Source organism: Manis javanica, chromosome 16 (genome assembly GCF_040802235.1).
Source record: "Manis javanica isolate MJ-LG chromosome 16, MJ_LKY, whole genome shotgun sequence".
NCBI classification, from domain to species: domain Eukaryota; kingdom Metazoa; phylum Chordata; class Mammalia; order Pholidota; family Manidae; genus Manis; species Manis javanica.
Window position 1 is genome coordinate 26,798,585 of NC_133171.1, and position 17,847 is coordinate 26,816,431.

Sequence of the window (17,847 nt, forward strand, 5' to 3'; positions counted from 1 at the left end):
TCAGGCATGTTCATAGTCTATTCTGCTCAGTGGCACTACTGTGGAAGGCAGTCATCCTAAGTGCTGGAGATACAAAATTGCTCTACCATTAAGAAAACTCAAAGCGAGTGGTTGAGAGGGAGCATTAAATAGATGGTTAGGATATTGTATGATGCACTTAGTAAGAGATATGTGTCCAAAATACAGAAGACAAAGCATTGACGGGGCTGTCAGGAAGGTTTTTACAGAAGAACTGAGAATGCAGGAAGGATGCAGAGAAGTAATACATGTTAGAGGAGCGCATTCCATGCAAAGAAAACATTTACAAGCATTAAATGGCCTTGCATATTCAAGAAAATATAATTAGTGATTTAGTAATAACTGGAGTGGGGTATGGGAAACAGGGGGAAGGAGGCACGGTGAGGGGAGGCAATAGGGGTAAGGTCAGAACTCTTGGAGTTGGCTTATTCCGAATTCCAGCCCAGTGCAGGGGTTGCTTCTAGACTCTACAGCTACACTCTCCAATTTGGCACCCACTGTGCCCTAGGCCAGTTTAAATTTAAATCATACTTAAGATAATTCAGCTGTTGGTCACACTGGTTGTATTTCAAGGGTTCTTCGCCCCACAAAACTAGTGGCTACTGTCTTGACGGGACATACCCAGAGTTCCCATCACTGCACGGAGCTCCGCGGGACCACGCTGCTCTGCAGCGCCCCCGACGGACGCCCGTTTACTTTCTGCTTGAATGGTGAGCAAATGGCTACTTTCTAAGACAGCATATTCCATTTTTAGATGGGCCTATTTGCTAGAACACGATTTTAAATAATTTAACTGATGAAGTACTTCCCTGTAACCTCTGCATAAGAATCCTATTTTGAATAAATGTAACGCACATTCACACCTTTTCCCACTTGGCGGCCAGTTGTCTTTGGTCCCTCGTCCCCCTTTGCCCTCTTCCCCAGGCCAGCTCGCCACGCGCCCTCCGTGCTTCCTCCCGCGACCGTCGCCAGATCCTGTCCCCTGCGGCCCTCCTCCGCATTCCTCCTGGATTATGTTTTCCCAAGTTGAACCGTGTATCTCAGCGGCGGTTTGCTCGGCAGAACACAGAACTACTGCTTTCCTGTCGTCCAAGCACTTTACCTCCATATGTGGAGCCTAAGTTTAGTTTGCCTTTTTGCTTTTTAAAGCATCTATCACACTATTGTGCATATGAAGCTCACAGGCCACTAATGTCCAGGGGCCACTTTCTTTCTAACACAAGTTCCTGTTCAAGTATGTCTCCCTAAGCCTCTATCATAAAAGTAACATTTAGTAAAACCTCTGTTTAATTTCTTGTTGCTGATGAAATTCTGTTATATATTCCAGGGAAAAAGAAATAGCGGAGGAGTGAACTCAGAGAGGTAAAAAGTAATTAAGAAATATCTTATGATTTATTATTGAATCTGTGTCATAAAAATATTAAATCGGATATAAAAACAGAAAAAAGATGACAACCTTTGACATAAAATAGTAATAAAATTACCAATTGAAGAGGGGCCGACAATAAATTGCTCTTCCAAATAAACGACTTTTAAACCCTTCCTAAATTAATGCATAACTTAGTGCTGAATGATTAAGCATTACCTTTTTTCTACACTAATGTCTCTTTAATGCATAAAAGTTTGAGTTCATCTTTAACAGACGTATGTGTGGTTGTGCATCTGCAAACTGCCTGGGGTACCTGGGGATTCATACCCCCAGTTCCCCCTCTTGCCCCTACGTGGGGCTCCATGCACCACCCAGGGCTAGGACTGTTCCACCTGCAGTATTTACCTTATTAAGGAAAAATTCCCTTTATTCCTTTCCACTGCGATCACACGTGGAAAGGGGCATTCCCAACCATTAATCTGAGTCACCAGTCATTAACTGCCTTTGGAGTAGGCCGCCTCTCCCTACTTTTCTTGTACCAGCCTTTCAAAATGACAGTTTTCCCAAGACAAGATGTAGGGGTGTATCTGCCACGACTGTGAATCACTGAGATCCCAGAAATTTAAGCACCTCAAACCTTCCCTTAGTATTTCTGTACCACAACTTGATCCTAAATTTGGGTCTCTGGCAAACAGCTTCATCTCCCGTTCAATCAAGGCACCAGTTCACACGTTAGTGACCAGTGCGCGCCCGTATGCGCTGAGCCACTCACTGCTAATCATCGCAAAAAACTCCAGAGAGCTGACAGTTGAATATATGGCCACTCCTAGGACGTTTTCAATACAAGATCTACGCATGCTGAGTAATGAATTTATTAGAAATCCCTTAGGCTTGATGAGCTTCTTCATATCCATGATCTTGCCGGATGCCTACCGCCCCTCATGAGGCTGGTGGGGCAGAATCAACTCTCCTTTACGTAAGAGGAATCTCACTCAGTAAGCCGCACGGGGAAGCCTCAATGAAAGCAGAGCCACTCTTGGCGTATATCATTGACCATTTCACTTCCAGAAGGTAAAGGAGATAATCAGGGGAGTTGATACTCTGAGCCTAATTTTGACCCACTCTGAAGGTTTACATAGACAAGCAAAAATAATGGAAATCCTGAAAAAAAGGCCAAGTCACTCATTCAACAAAGTCAGCAAATGGACAGAATGCCTTCTATGTGCCACATACAGATGCTGGCAGGGTCACACTCTGGATGTCATCATCATCTGAAACTGCTTCAGAAATCTAAAGTTTCCAATATCCTTCATTCCCACATTTTTCACTCTTCCATCTCTCTCTCTAGAGAGTGGCTCCCCGGATTCTTTAAGGTGCATTAACATTTGCTTGGCCTCTTTCTCTTGCCTGCCCAGTTTTGACCGTGTAGATTGTTCTCTCACCTGCACTCGTTTCCCTTCCACTTCATGCTTCTGTCGCCTCCACCCACCAAAACTCCCATTTTGAGGTCGATGATGCAATCTGCACTGTTAAATCCAAGCAGATGAATCCTGCTGGGGAATCTCAGACGTCTAAAAAAATTGATACCACCAGAAATCCATGGTTCTTAGCTGCTGCTGAGCTCTCAGCCCACCAGTAAATCCTTGTATTATTTATCCTGGGCCACTACTCTCTCCATCCTTGTTTTCCTGCTTCTCATTTTGCATTTTGATACCAAACTTACTGTAATTCTCTCAGGGACCTGATTTGAGCTGCTTTCTCTGTCTCTAATGCCTTTCTTCCTTCCTTTTCTCCCTTCATATGTTCAACTTATACTCAAAGATCATCTCCGGCATTAAGCTTCTCTGCTGACTCGAATTTGGCACAGTGCCGCTTGTCACTACACAACACCCTGCGTATGAGTTTGCCTACCGCCACGTGATCTTCCTGCGGGCAGAGACTGAGATCACAGCATGTAGAAATAGTATTGATTTTTGCATATTTACCTTGCATCCTCCAGCCTTGTGGAACTTACTAGTTCTCATGTATTTTTAGTACATTCCTTCAGATTTTCCATGTACACAATCATATCATCAGCAAATAGAGGTAATTTTATGTCTTACTGTCCAATCTGGATGCTTTTGTCTCTTTTTCTTGCTTAGTTGCCCTGTCTGGAACTTCCAGTGTAATGCTGAGTAGAAATGGCAGAGCAGACATCCTTGTCTTATTCCTGATCTTGGGGGGAAAGCGTTCAGCCCTCCACCATTAAGCATGATGTTAGCAGGGAGGTTTTTATAGATTAACACTGAAATATTAGGAATAACAACCATCATGCCCGCAATTTACTCTCACCAGACACAGAAAAATTAATAATGATATGTGTGTGTACACACGTGTGGTATGTGTGCATACATGTGTGTGTGTGTGTGTGTGTGTGTGTGTGTGCAGACCAATGAAGAGTGAAAGCAGAGAGAGTGAATAAGGTAAGGCCAATGTGGTCAAATGCTAACACACAGGGGAACTTTAGGAAGCTGCACTTTTTTCCTTTTTACTGAAATATAGTTGATATACAGTATTATACTGGCTTCAGGTGTACAACATAGTAATTCTACAATTATATACATTAGTAAATGCTCACCATGATAAATGTAGTTACCACCTGTTGACATAGAAAGAAATTACAATATTATTGACTACATTCCCTATGTTGTACTTTCCTCCCTTGACTATTTTATATTTGCAAGTTTGTACCTCTTTATCCCCTTCACCTATTTTGCCCATGCTCTCATCCCCTTTCCTGTGGCAACCACCAGTCTGTTCTCTGTATTTATGAGTCTATTTGTTTTGTTTGTTTTTTAGATTCCACATGTAAGTGAAACCATATGGTATTTGTCTTTCTCTGACTTATGTCACTCAGCATAAGACCTTCTAGGTCCATCCATGTTGTCACAAAGGGCAAGATTTCATTCTTTTTTATGGCCGAGTAATATTCCATCATGTATACATCCCACATCTTCCTTACCCATTCATTCATCAATGGACACTTTAGCTGCTTTCATATCTTGGCCATTGTAAATAATGTTGCAATAAGCAGGAGTGCATATATCTTTTTGAATTTGTAATTTTGTTTTCTTCGGGTAAATTCCCAGAAATGGCATTACTGGGTCCTATGGTATTTCTATTTACTTCTTTGAGAAACCTCCATACTGCTTTCTATAGTAGCTGCACCAATTTACATTCCCACCAACACCGTAGGAGGGTTTTCTTTTCTCCACATCCTCGCCAGCATGTTACTTCTTGTGTTTTTGATATTAGCCATTCTGACTAGTGTGAAGTGACACCTCGTTGTGGTTTTGACATGCATTTCCCTGATCAGTGATGTTCAGCATCTTTTCACAAGTCTGTTGGTCATTTGTATGTCTTCTCTGAACAAATATTCAGTTCCTCTGACCACTCTGTAAATTGGATTATTTGGGTTATTTTAGTGTTGAGTTAATGAGTTCTTTATATATTTTGCATATTAACCCCTAGTTAGATATATCATTTGCAAATATATTCTCCCATTCAGTTAGTTGTCTTTTCATTTTGTTGGTTTCCTTTGCTGTTCAGAAGCTTTTGGTTTAATGTAGACCCATTTGTTTATTTCAGTAAAAGCCATACTCTTTAGCCTGTTTTCTCTGAGGCCTTTTTGCTTTTCCAACCGAAAGGATATACCAGGTCCCACCTTATACATTCAGAAGTGTAAACCATGGGTTTGACAGCCATATCCTTGCTTTGATCCTTGTTGGAAATTCAATACATTTCTTAATTGTAATCTTCTGTTATTTGGAGTGGAACAGCAGTTGTCTCTTTCAATGCTAAAAGTTCTGAATTTCTAGACTCTCTATTCCCTTTTGTTCCTGCTTACAAACTAGCCAGTTATTTCTGAACCCATCTGTTTTGTGGTAATTTGTAAAATGCAACAAATATTAACCAATCTCTTTCCCTGAAACCGCAAGTCCAGAGGCGTGTCTGCCTTCTAAGTTATCAGATCCAGTCATATATTTTGCCAAATATTTTGCCATAGCATCACATGGATCCCCCTTTATCATCAAAATATTTCATATTTGGCCACTGGGAGAACTTTGAAACTCGCTTCTGTGTCTTTGTGCTTACTATCCTTTGAGCACATCCTCACTTTCTGACAAAACTGGGTATTCCAGGTTCATCCTGTACTTTTCCTGCCTGGGCCCTACAATCAGCCATTTATTCAAGAGCCCTGAATCTCTGAATAAAGAAATAAGAAACCAAGATCTGGGGGTTTAGTGTGCTTGTTGCTACAGTAATTTTGTTACTTCTAGGACCTCTCAGCAGAAAGACTCAGTGATATATGTATGTGTATACAAACGACACGTAACATGTACACAAACATCTATTATCTATCTACCCAGCAACCATCTATCATCTACCTGCCTACCTACCTACTTGGAACACCAAATGTTCACACTGGTATCTCACCTCCAATCCCACTTCGGTACCCCAGCATTTATTCCGCCCTTCCCTTTCCGTATTTGTACCTCCTTCTCTGACAGTAGGAAGCCTGGCACGTATGGTCCTTAACATAGTCAGTCACCTGCTCAATCCCACTGTATGTATGCAGGCTTCCGAACACTCAGGCTGTGTCGTTGGCCCCATTTCTTCTGGACACACAGACCACATTAACCAAGTTTCCTTCACCCTGGTTCCAGCCCTGCTGAGCGCTCGAATCAGCTGAATGACCCTAAACCAACCAAAGGAAGGGGGAAGGGGCCAGCTGAGGTTTTGAGAGACATGGTTTGTGCGTGTGTATTTGTCTTGCCAATGGGTTTCAGCCTCTGGCAAGTTTGCTATAGATTCAGTGTAACCAAAGAAATGACAGTAGAACATTCTTGAGGTGAAAGGATTATAACCAACTCCACGGTGGCAGGTCCGTCACTAGAATCCCATTCACTCAGAGCAAGTCTGCACGCAGCAAGCCGGTCTCTGCGCCTGGGTCCCTCACACAGCCATCCTATGGGGCCTCTCTGCCTGCACAGTCGTCCTGCACAGCCATCCTCTGGGCCTCTATCCTTGGCGCTGCCACAACCCCAGCCTCTGTTCTGCTCTCCTGCAGCCTTGCAGCCATGCCACTGTATCACCCAGAGCACTGGGCAGAGCTCTTTACATGGAGTCAATAGCAACATATCGCCCACACGTGTGTAGTGAGCTAGCCAGCCAGGACCAGGTGAGAATCCTGGACACAGGAGCTTTCATTTTATCCACAGTATTATAGATGCATATATACATTACAAGTAGGGGGAAATTACCACATGCATTCCTTTTTGTAATTCTAAGAATAAGTGGGTACAAACCAAGTCAAAATAGTCTTCTATTTTTGTTTTATAATTTTATAATTTTAGTATTATCTTGTTTTCAAGTTAGTGTTACCACTCTCACAAACAGATTTAATTCAGCTTAGAGTTAATGAGTGTGTTGTTTGGACTGGGAATCTGCTGTTCAAATTGGAGATGATCCTACCAAACACATTAGAGTCATGAATGCCAGTGAAAGCATCACTTCCAAACTGTATGCAGAAACAGTTTATATATTAGCTTGACAAATAACTGTGTCAATCTTTCATTTGTAAAGGGCTATTTCATAATTACAGGAAAAAATCAGTGCCTAGGATCCAGTCCAGCTTCTGAAAGCCCCCTGGGATATGCCCCAGCAGAGAGCTACTCACCGGCTCTCTGACCCTGCTGACGGCCACCCTGGGGATGAGCTGACGCGGGGAGGCTGCTGTGGTTGGTCAGGTCACTTCAGTCTGAAGGGCAGTGGTAAATGGCCAAGAGCCCTGAGAACAAGTCAGGGGGAGTTGTGTCCATCTCTGTTATTACCACTTTGATGTTAACAGGAGATAGCGGGTGTTCTCTAGACACAGGTGCCGCGTTCGTCCTGGGAGGGGGAACAGCTCCAAGGAAAAGCAGCCGACATGGGGAAGCCCGCAAAGGCCACCAGATTATCCCACCTCAGGACCGTCAGCCAGCTCCCAATGGTTCCATCCTTAGCGTGGCTGCTGGAAAGCTGGAGGTGAGGAGTGGAGCTGTTTGCACTGCTTAGTCACATAAAAGTGCAGGCAGTGAATGAAGAGCTGATCGTTGAGTTTTAGCAGTTATCTGTTCTCGAGAATATGAATGACAAATGGATTCGCACTAATTATATTTTTTACAGTGGCTTTGCCTGCTTTTCATTAACCACTTTGTGCACTGACTCTTCACCCTACTAACAGGAATGTAATGAGCACACTGGGTTTTTCGTTTTTGTTTGGCCTGGGAGTAAATAAATAAAGGAAAATGGATGGTGCCACAAAAACAATTACCAATAAATAATGTAGTTTTGTATCAATATTTCAAAACTGAGAAATAACTGATAAACTTTATGGAAATGATTTGTAACTAAGTCATTAACCTGTCAATTGGAGTTAAGAATATGATACACCGCCAAATGCCTTTCAGAGGGCAATGGCTTGTGTGGGGAAATGAATTTGAACTGATAGCTGCTGGCGCAAAGCAGCAGCTGACACCCTAACAGTGGTACCCGGATGCTGGGGACGGGATGACGTGTTCATCAGGCAAGGCCCAGACGCTGTTCCTCACTGCCCCCTTTAGGTTCTATAAGCAGCTAAGAAAACAAACAGGCTTGCTGAGAATCTCTGGAAGGGAGGCTAGCAACTCACTTCTAAAGTTACAAAGATATTTGCTTGATTATCAACTTTATCTAATTATATGTTACACTGTGAGATGGCTAAATATGGAGGAAAATATTACACTAGTGATCCAATATCCACTCCTCCAAGCAAATTCAAACTGGAAGCTTTCTAAATTACTGACATTTTAAATTTAGTTTCAAGAGAGCACAGGGTGGGGTGGGGCTGAGAGGGGAGGGTCTAGAGCCCTGACCTGGAGGTCAAGAAACCCAAGTACCGGCCCTGGAGCTCCTAGGCAGCAAGGTGCTCTCGGCCAGGTCATCTACTAGTCTCTGCACCTCTGCTTACCTGGCTGAACACTAGATAATCTCTGCTTTCAAGATCTAATGTCTATGGTGAGGAAGGATCTAATAGCCCTGATTCTAAGATAAATATCCTACCCTCACGCTGCATCCTTCCTCAAACACACGGCCTGCAACCAGAGAGGTAACACTTGCCCCACGCCGGCCCCACCTGCAACAACGGGCTCACGGTGCCGCTCTCGGTTCTTCAACAGCAGGACCAGGCACCTCCTCTGGTTCCCACCCCCTCCCTTACATTGTAATAGGTTATGGCTAATCAGGCTTTAGGTAACTGAGTCAATGAACCACAGTAATTTTCCCTCGGCTGGCAGTGTTTTCAGGCACTGGACCACAAATATGAGCAGCCTTGAAGAAAAATTATGCATATATACTTAAAAAAACAAATTGACTTCCTCTTGGTAAAACGATCATACACTGAGACTGCTAAAGTGCCTTGAAAATTTTCTATTAAGGGAGGGTTAAGGGCAGTTTCCTACAGTCTAACATTCTCGTTTTAAAAAGTATTCAATAAATAAAGTGGTTCAGCAATTTTATTGATAATTAGTCCTATTATCAAATATAACTAAAATGCTTTGATATAACATTTATTTGACTTTATAAACATAGTCTGCCTGTTGTTTCCATCTTTCTTGGAATATTTTTCCCCTGTGCAGTTGTGTAAAGATGCTCTGATTAAAGAACAGTGTATGGAGGTTTCCATTTTGCCTGAGTGGGAGGTTGCTATTTATGGGATTAAAAAAAAAATCGTAGACAGATTTTGGGTTTAAAACTAAGGAAAAGTCAGAGTGGCGCTATCTCAAAATGAATTTGAGCAGAAATGGGGCATTTGTTTGATTTTTATATAACTGGCAAAAAGCCTCCCATATCCCTGACCCCTAGGGACTCACTCTATGGGGAGAGGAACATGTTTTCAGTCCCTTCCCTGCTGTTTACAGGGTCTGGTACCGGAATAAGTTCCTCCTACAAATTTCATATAGGATGCACTGAGGACAAACTGTCCCTGCAAAATGCTTTATTACTAAGTCTGCTGACCTGGAGTAGGTGAGACCTTTGATTGGGAGTCACCTTTGACCCTGGTTTGCTTTGCCTGTATATATATGGCCATCCAAGTTTCACAAGGCACAATCAGAGACCATTCTAAAGGGAGAACCCTGGGACTATGGAAAGCAGGTGAAAGAAGGAGGCACTTGGAGTCAAAGCGACTGGAGGTGGGATGGCCCGGGGAGCGTGAGGAACAGCATGTCAAGGGCATCACCTGATTAGCGCCCATGCGCCCAATCACCAAATCTACGCCCCTGGGGAAAAGCAAACACATTATCTGGGGTGGTGGAGGTGAAGTGGGCTAGCTTCTTCTCCCTCCTGAGATTGTGTGCGAGTCTCTAAATGCTTACAGTCTAGAACCCTGGTGGAGAGCCTCTGGTCTTCCGTTGGTCGGTGCTGACAGTAGTATTATGCAAGCTCACTTGGCCTGTTTAAAGGCTAGTGGCCTCCTCCGTACCAGGCTTGGTACAATCTTGTGCCATGGCTCTTGTTATGGGTTAATTGTGTCTCCCCCAATACTGTGCCTCCCAAAAGAAGGTATGCTGAGTTCCTAGTCCCCCATACTTCAGAAAGTAACCTTACTTGGAAAGACAGTCATTGCAGATATAAATTGCTAAGATGAGGTCGTACTGCAGAGGAAGGCCCCTAATTCAGGATGGCGTCTTCCCTGTAAGAAGAGAGCCCTGTGAAAAGACGAGAACACCATGTGCCCCGGAAGGCAGAGAGTAGAGGTGCATGCTTGCACACAGAACTCCCAGGCCCGCTGGCATTCCACACGCAGCTTGGAAGCGGCAGGGAGATTCTCCAGCACAGATTTCAGAGGGAACATGGCCCTGCTGACACCTTGATTTCAGATTTCAGGCTTCCAGCCTCCAGAGCGGTGAGGGCATAAATTACCATGGTTTTCGGCCATCCAGTCTGTAACACGGCAGCCCCCCAGGAAACGAATTCAGCTTCCGGGGCTGCGGCCCTTGGCAGAGTCTCCAGGTGTTCCCACCTACCCCGCCAGAGGTGCTCCCACCAGGGTGCAGCTCGGCAGGGCACAAACGGCCGCATTCCCTCTTGAAGCCAAGCATGGGCCCCCCTCCCCGCCGGCCGCGCCGGTCTGGTTTAGTCCCTGGCGAAGGGCCTGCGCCACAACAGCCACTTACTTCCCTGGGGCAGTAAGAGAGACATAGAAAGAACTCAGGCCTTAAGAGTACAATACCGGCCTCTCCTTACTGGATTGGTGGAAGGGACAGAGAAAGGAAACGAGCAACAGAGGAAAAAAGCCCCGTGTATTTTTTTCCTTAATAACTTAACCTTCTCATGTTAGTGCGCATCTGCTCCCCGTCCGGGGCTGTCCTGGGCACAGCCCCAGCCACCCCAAGCCTTCAGTGAGAGGCCGACAGGAGCACCAGGGGGTGTCAGGGCCACAGGGTACAGGCCGCACTGCCCCGGCGGCCCCTCGGATCACCCTCTGCCTCCCCGGGGCGCAGCATCCGCTGGGAGGGGAGCCAATGGAGGCGGGGCAGGGCGCAGAGCGGCCAGGGGCGCAGGAAGGACGCCGCTGTCGCGAGGACCGCCTGCGCCAGACCCTCTCTCCCAAATACGCCAACGCAACAGGGAGGTGGTCCCCTGCGTTACATTTACTTTTAAACATAGACAAGGTGCTGTCTGAAAGACTACACATTGAGTTTTTGGGAACAGGGATTTGTTAAAGGAATAGAACAGCCAAAGAGTTTAACTGCCAATTTCCCAAGGAAAAGAAAGGGAAATATACTATATAATCAAAGAGAACTGAACCAATAGTAATTTTCCTGAATATAAAAAATAATGAGAACTTTAAATGTGTTTCCTAGAGTTTGTGAAATCATTGTCCTTGGTCTGTAAGAGTAAGCAAAAACCAATGGTCACCACACTGCTTACAACAGGATGCTTAAATTCAATGCAATTAGGAGTATTTTAAGTCTAAAACAAACACCTTGAAATAAATAAATAAGGCACAATCTTTCTATACTGAAGAAGAAACAAAACCTCAAAAGAGCAAGACCATTTTGTTTTTCATTTTGCAGTCAAGATAAGTTGTTTCCCAGAAAATATACATTTAAAAAAATTCATTGACCTTTGAGTACCCCAGCCTTTGTGCCAACACACCCAACTAGGACCACCACCCCTGGGCTAGATGAATAGGTCATGCTGACACCCGCAGCTAGGATCCCCGCCCCCACCCCACCCCACCCACCATCCCCAGCCAGACAGGCCGCCCAGCCAGGGAGCCATGCTCTGAAATTGCTTAACTCTCTCTATAAAACACGACACGTCCAGTCTAAAGTTGTTTGCCATAAAATACCTCAGAGGGGTTAAAAAGTGTGTGTGTATGGAGATAATGAAACAAAATTGATAGTTGTTGATAAAAATCGGTAACTGTCAAACTTCAGTAATGGGTAGATAGGGGACACATTATATTATTCTTTCTACTTTTGTGTATTTTGACAATTTCCATAATGAAAGCTTAAGCAACATTAGTAAATATGATGCGTCTGGTCTCTTTCCACAGGAGCCCGTTTTATGCCAAGTGGCAATGAGTACATCAGAAGTAATTAACACCTTCTAATGAACTACATGTTAGCGTGCACCTTAATCCACTCAGCTGTGACAAGTGTGCACCCAGAGGGCCCTTTGGGATCAAGGCCAATGTGGTGAATATTATAAAGTGCAGGGGGGGAAGTTTTCTGCGAGAGCTTAAATTAAATCGTGATAGGTAGGTTTTGAACTGGTTCTGAGGTGCCCTGAAAAATCTATCTAGTGCTTACGTGTTGAAGAGAAAAATAGGAAATATCCTGTATTTCAATTACTGAAATAGCTGTGACATTTCACGCTGAAGCATCTTTTTAAGGATTTGACCCGAAAGCAGTGACAGGGCGTCCCAACCGCCCGCAGTGGGCATGGCAGGTGGGGGCGGAGGGGCCTGGCAGGGAGTCAGCTGTGGCTCGCTCCCCCTCTGGTGATCACCGACGTCAGGCTGCTGCACGCCAGAAGGGAGCTACGCTCGGCGGAGTGTCTGAAAATGTCAGCATTTTTCTTTTCTGAAACTATTTTTTGCCTTATACATGTTAATTATTCTACATTTTGGATGGCATCTGAACATGGTAAAGAGGCTTTATTCTGTTATTTTGTCACTTGCTGTACTTACAGATTGATTGCCATTTCTAGTAAATTCTTTTTAGATTTCCTCAACAAAAGTTAAATGCAAATAATGTGGGTAGTTTCAGTGACTTCAGTGGCTCTGAAAAGTAAGTGGAGTCAGCCTCACACAGCCTGAAGTTCTCTGTTCATTTATAGAAAATGAGGCCGACTGCCTTGTGGCTCAGCTGGTAGCCTTACAGACATGATGTTATGCCCTGGACCATCTCTGACATTTTGAGACCGTTTGTCACTGGGTCACGTTCCTCCCAGTCTGGCGTTCCCAGTGCTCTCCGGCCACTCTGTCTTCCCTCAGGCGCGCGTGGCTCAACCTGACGCGACTTGGGCTTCCTGGGCCACTGCCTCTCTTTTCTAATCACTTGCCCTTACAACCCGGGTGGACTTTTCCCTGCCTGTCTCACATCACCATCAGAAATCTTAGCAGATTCTAAACCTTTCACTGTTTGGGTGGTTTTAAAAAATAATGCAGTTTTCCTTGGTAAATCAGTTCATAAAAGAATCTGAGGCAATTTTATGGCAATTATAAGTTTTTAAAAATGCTTCTCATTTCTAAATTAAATAGCATTCTATACTCAATGTTCTTAGAATGACTTAAGGTTATTTTATCTCACCTGAGGGACCCACCTGGTCAAATTCTAGAATATCAGGCCAGGTAACTATTATTAGAGGCAACAGTCTGCAAATGAAATAGATTTACCTTCTGGGTAGTGAACAAGACCAGGCTGCAGGCTATTGAAGAAGTTCAGTCCAAGCTGGCTAAACACAGCATACAAAAGTTGTCACAATAGCAGCTGGTAGTTCACACACACGTGGTTCCACAAGGAAGGGCGATTCACTGCAAAGTGACAGGAGTGGTATTACATGCAAACAACACGGCAAGAAGGAGTCTAAGAGCAGTAACTAAAATGTGTTGTTGATCAGTAGGCAAATAGCAGAGGGAAGAACGCCTATAGGTGGCAGGGTTTCATTTCTCTTGAGAGACAATGGCAAGAGTTTGCAGAGCAGGCCTTGGAGTGATTTTGTGTATAAATAATCGAAACAAGAATCCAGTTATCCAAACTACAAGGTCCTACAATCAGCCCAGCCATAATGAGATTCAAAGCCAATGCCCTCATGCCAGCAGCTTAGATACTTTATCAGTTTTCTATTGCTCCATAAGATAGTACCACAAACAGTTGCTTAAAGCAGCACAAATTTATTATCTACAGCTTTCTTAGACTCAGGAATCTGGACACTGGTTAGCTGGGTCCTCTCTTCAGGGTCTCACTAGGCTGAAATCAAGTTGGCTGGGCCAGGAATTTTATCTGAGGCTCAGAATCCTCTTTCAGCCTCAGAAGAAGGTTCTGTTCAGGTGGTGGGCCAAATTCAGAGCCTTGTGGCGGTAGGACTGAAGTCTGTGTTTTCTTGCTGGCTGTCAGCTGGGGATCATCCTCAGCCTCTGGAGGCTGCCTTCAGATCCTAGCCAACGTCACTTTCACAACGTGGCATCTTCTTCAAAGAAAACAGGAGGATCTTCGGTGGCTACCGTGGAGTCAGGTAACATGACCACTAGAATTCCATTACCTTTGCCAAATAACGTAACCTGATCAAGGGAATGACTATCGCATCATGTTCACAGGTCCCACAGCCCCTGGAGGGGGAGGATCACACTGCGCATGTGTACCACGGGGCTGTCATGGGATTCTGCCTGCCACAAATACTGCATTGCTCAACACTGAGCCAACATTTACTGTTTACTAAATATGCAGCACTGTGCTATAATTGGGGGTACAAAGCTAAATAAATCAGGAATACAAAGACAAGATAAGGTAGACCACAGACTACTGGAGGAGACAGAAGTGAAAATAAATTCTAAAACAAGTTAGTATGTCTATAATACCTGAATGTGGAAATGACACAAAAAACGTAGGCAAGGAGGCAGGGTATAGTTCAATAGGTATTTTCTAGGCAGACAGTAAGGAACAGGGCATTTCAGGCAGAAGGCATGCTTAGCTACCGAGATGTGGAGATACTGAAAAGCCTGTCTGAGAGGCGTGGGTGGTGGGGCTTGACTGGCATGGAGGGTGCCTGCATAATAAGGGCCCGAACAGATGTCAAGGGCCAGGCCAGAAAGAACAGAGAACCTAAGACCTCATCACGGGGAGGAACCACCCATGGAATTTGTGAACAGATTTTAACACATTAGTCACAGAGGCCAATCTGACCCCATAAAAATAAGAAAACTACAGCATAAGCAAATACAATGGAAAAGCAAAGGTCTCATACAACTTGATAACAAAAAGACCAGTATCTAATAGGACATCAGCAAATGACAAGTAAAATCAATTAATAGAAGAAATACAAAAGGCTGATCAACATAGTGTAAAGTGTTTAACATCATTTGCAATTAAGAAAGTGAAGATTAAAACAGTGAAACATAATTTTAGCTAGGAAATTGTTAGGCTAACAACTATATTAAAAACCTACATACACAGAATATTGAAGGATAATTTGCCAAGGTAAACAGGTATAGAAGTTTTTTCTTCACACTTTGTTTTCTAAATTTCCTCAGTGAACCTGTATAAATTCTTAAAATAACTAATATATTCATTTCTTTTAAGAAATAGAGCCTCTAATCAAAAGCAGCAGTCCCTGCCCAGCCAACTCATCCCTCAGGGCAACCACCTTCAGCTTCTGGCTGATTCCTGTGGTATTTACCTCCATGTTTCTAAGCAATGTGCATACACTGTTTCCCTGGATTTATGAATTTTAGTCAGTATCTCTTGATATCCAGTTAATGGGAAGCTGTAGATTCTGTGCTCTGACACTACTACCCTCTACCTACTTCCTTTACCCTCTGCTCCAGACAGGTTAAGTTATAATGTTAAAAAATTCAACAGTTTTAAAAGTTGTTATTATATAATAATTATATATATACCTTCTGAGCCAGGTAGTGAATTGTAGTTAACAGCCTTTCTTGTACAAAGTCTTGTTTTTCCTAGAGTTAATAATTTAATAATTGTCTCATTTTTATTTGTATAGTTTTCTATGTACCTGCTTCCTAAACTCTCCATGCCAAATGTTTATTAATAATTTTTCTAGTGCCCAAGCACATTAAATAATGGATTGTTTCCACTTCACTCTTTGCAACATATTTCCCTTCCACACACCTCCCACCTCTTGTCTGGACTGATGGTTCTGTGGACTATTGCCCAGCGGTGTCTTGGAACCTCCCTTTACTACAGCCCTTGTGTTGAACTGCTTGCTTGCTGGATCCCACGTGTTCTGTTTTTGGTTCATGCCGTCTTTCTGCTAAAGCACATCCACCAGTATGAGGTCCATGGGAGTAAATTCGTCTTTCTTCCTTTAGGACTTCCTATCTGAAAATATTCTTATTCCCATACTTGACTGTGTATCATACTTGGTTGGTGTGCTACATTGGCTGTATTAAATTCTAAATAGGAAAAAAATTTACCCTAAAAATCTGGATCAGTCTGCTTGACTATTTTCTCCAGTGTTCTACTGGGAAGCTCGGTACCATTTTTTTCCTATGTGACATCTTTCCCCATCTTTGAAGCTCTGTTTTGTTCTTTATCTCTGATAGTCTTTAACTTCAGGATGACATGGAAATGGTACTGGTGGGCCCGTTTAGAGTGGTGATACATCCTTTAATTCTGATAGTCTTGTATTAATTCTTCAATTTCTACTCTTTTATTTCTTTTTCTTTCTGGAACTCATATTAGTCAGCTGCAGTTGGGACTGCCATGGGCGTGGCCGTCAAGTGCCTCCAGATATACAGGCACACCTCAGGGATATTGTGGGTTCAGTTCCAGACCACTGCAATATCGCAATGAATATCACCATGAATATCACAATAAAGCAAGCCAAACGGAGCTGTTGGTTTCCCAGTGAATATAAAAGTTATGTTTGCACTATACCATAGTCTATCAATTGTGCAATAGCATATCTTAAAAAACAGTGCAAGTATCTTTATTTAAAATATGCTTTATTGCTGAAAAATGCTATCATCTGAGGTTTCAGTGAGTTGTAATTACTGATCACAGATCACGAACAAATATAATAATAATGAAAAATTTGAAGTATTTTTTCCTAGCAAGAATTAGCAAAATGTGACCCAGAGACATGAAGTGAGCAAATGCTGCTGGGAAAACGGCCCTGATAGACGTGTTTCATGCAGGTTGCCATAAACCTTCAAGTCATAAAAAATGCAGTATCTGCAAAGTACAATAAAGTGAAGACCAATAAAACAAGGCCCAGGGCCCGTGCACAGAGAAGGGGGCGGGGAGTCTAGGAACCAAAGAGGACGTGGCAAAGCTGGTCTCTTCACAGATAAATACCTTGACAGTTGGGGTTCACTGTAGGAAACAGAAACCTCCTAGTTACTCTAGAAAGGTATTTAAGTGCTGACAACATTTCTGCAAAGACTGAACTTCCAGGAATAACTTCCAGAAAAAACTGGCCAAACTGGGGCTATCACCTCTGCCAACATGAGGAAGGTGGGGACACAGAAGTCTCTCCTGGGAACCGCTCAGGACAGGAATACTAACCAGCAGCCACTGAGGGGTCGGGAGTCGTGGATGTCACCGCGGCAATGCCTCCTAACCCCACAAGGCTAGTGACTAGCTACCCAGCGTGTGAGTCGGCAGCAGGATGGCGGCCCTGCCTCGCATCCCCCTTTCAGATCCCATCGAGCGCATCCACCTGGCAGAACGTGCACCCAGAACCCGCACTAGGAATGTGGTTTTGGCATTAAATCCTACAGAACAGACAAGCTCCCCAGGAAGTTGGAAGGAGAACAAGGGCCAAGTCACCCCCTCACAGCACTCGCAGGAGTACACATGTTCTGCGTGCCAGCCCGGCACCCCCAGGGGCGGCAAGGGGCTGCTGCAGGCACGGGCGTCATCAGAGGGCAGGCTGAGGGAGCCGGAAAAGCACTGCGGTCTGACAGGGGCATCCCCCCCACTTTTTTTCAAGTAGACAAGGGAGTTTCCCCTGCCTAATTCATACGAAGGACTGAAGGGAGAGACAGGGGCTGTGTGTTGGTAGAGGCAGGGGGCATTCGGGTCAGCATTAATCTATCTATTTAAACTGTCAACTAAGATACGGGTTGGCACCCAGCTGAAACATTGGGTATGTAGATATGGACAATGGCAGAGGGTTGTGACTCACTGTCAAGGGTTCAGTTTGAC

General features: G+C 44.0%; 1 protein-coding gene across 1 annotated transcript in view; it reads right to left on the bottom strand.

Annotated features, from left to right (window-relative positions):
- SMAP1 (small ArfGAP 1) overlaps positions 1-17,847 on the bottom strand; it is a 165,819-nt gene that overhangs the window by 136,191 nt on the left and 11,781 nt on the right. Inside the window, exon 2 of the mRNA XM_037012622.2 lies at positions 13,356-13,493. The gene's annotated coding sequence lies outside the window, so the exon portion shown is untranslated. The remainder of the gene's footprint in view (positions 1-13,355; positions 13,494-17,847) is intronic.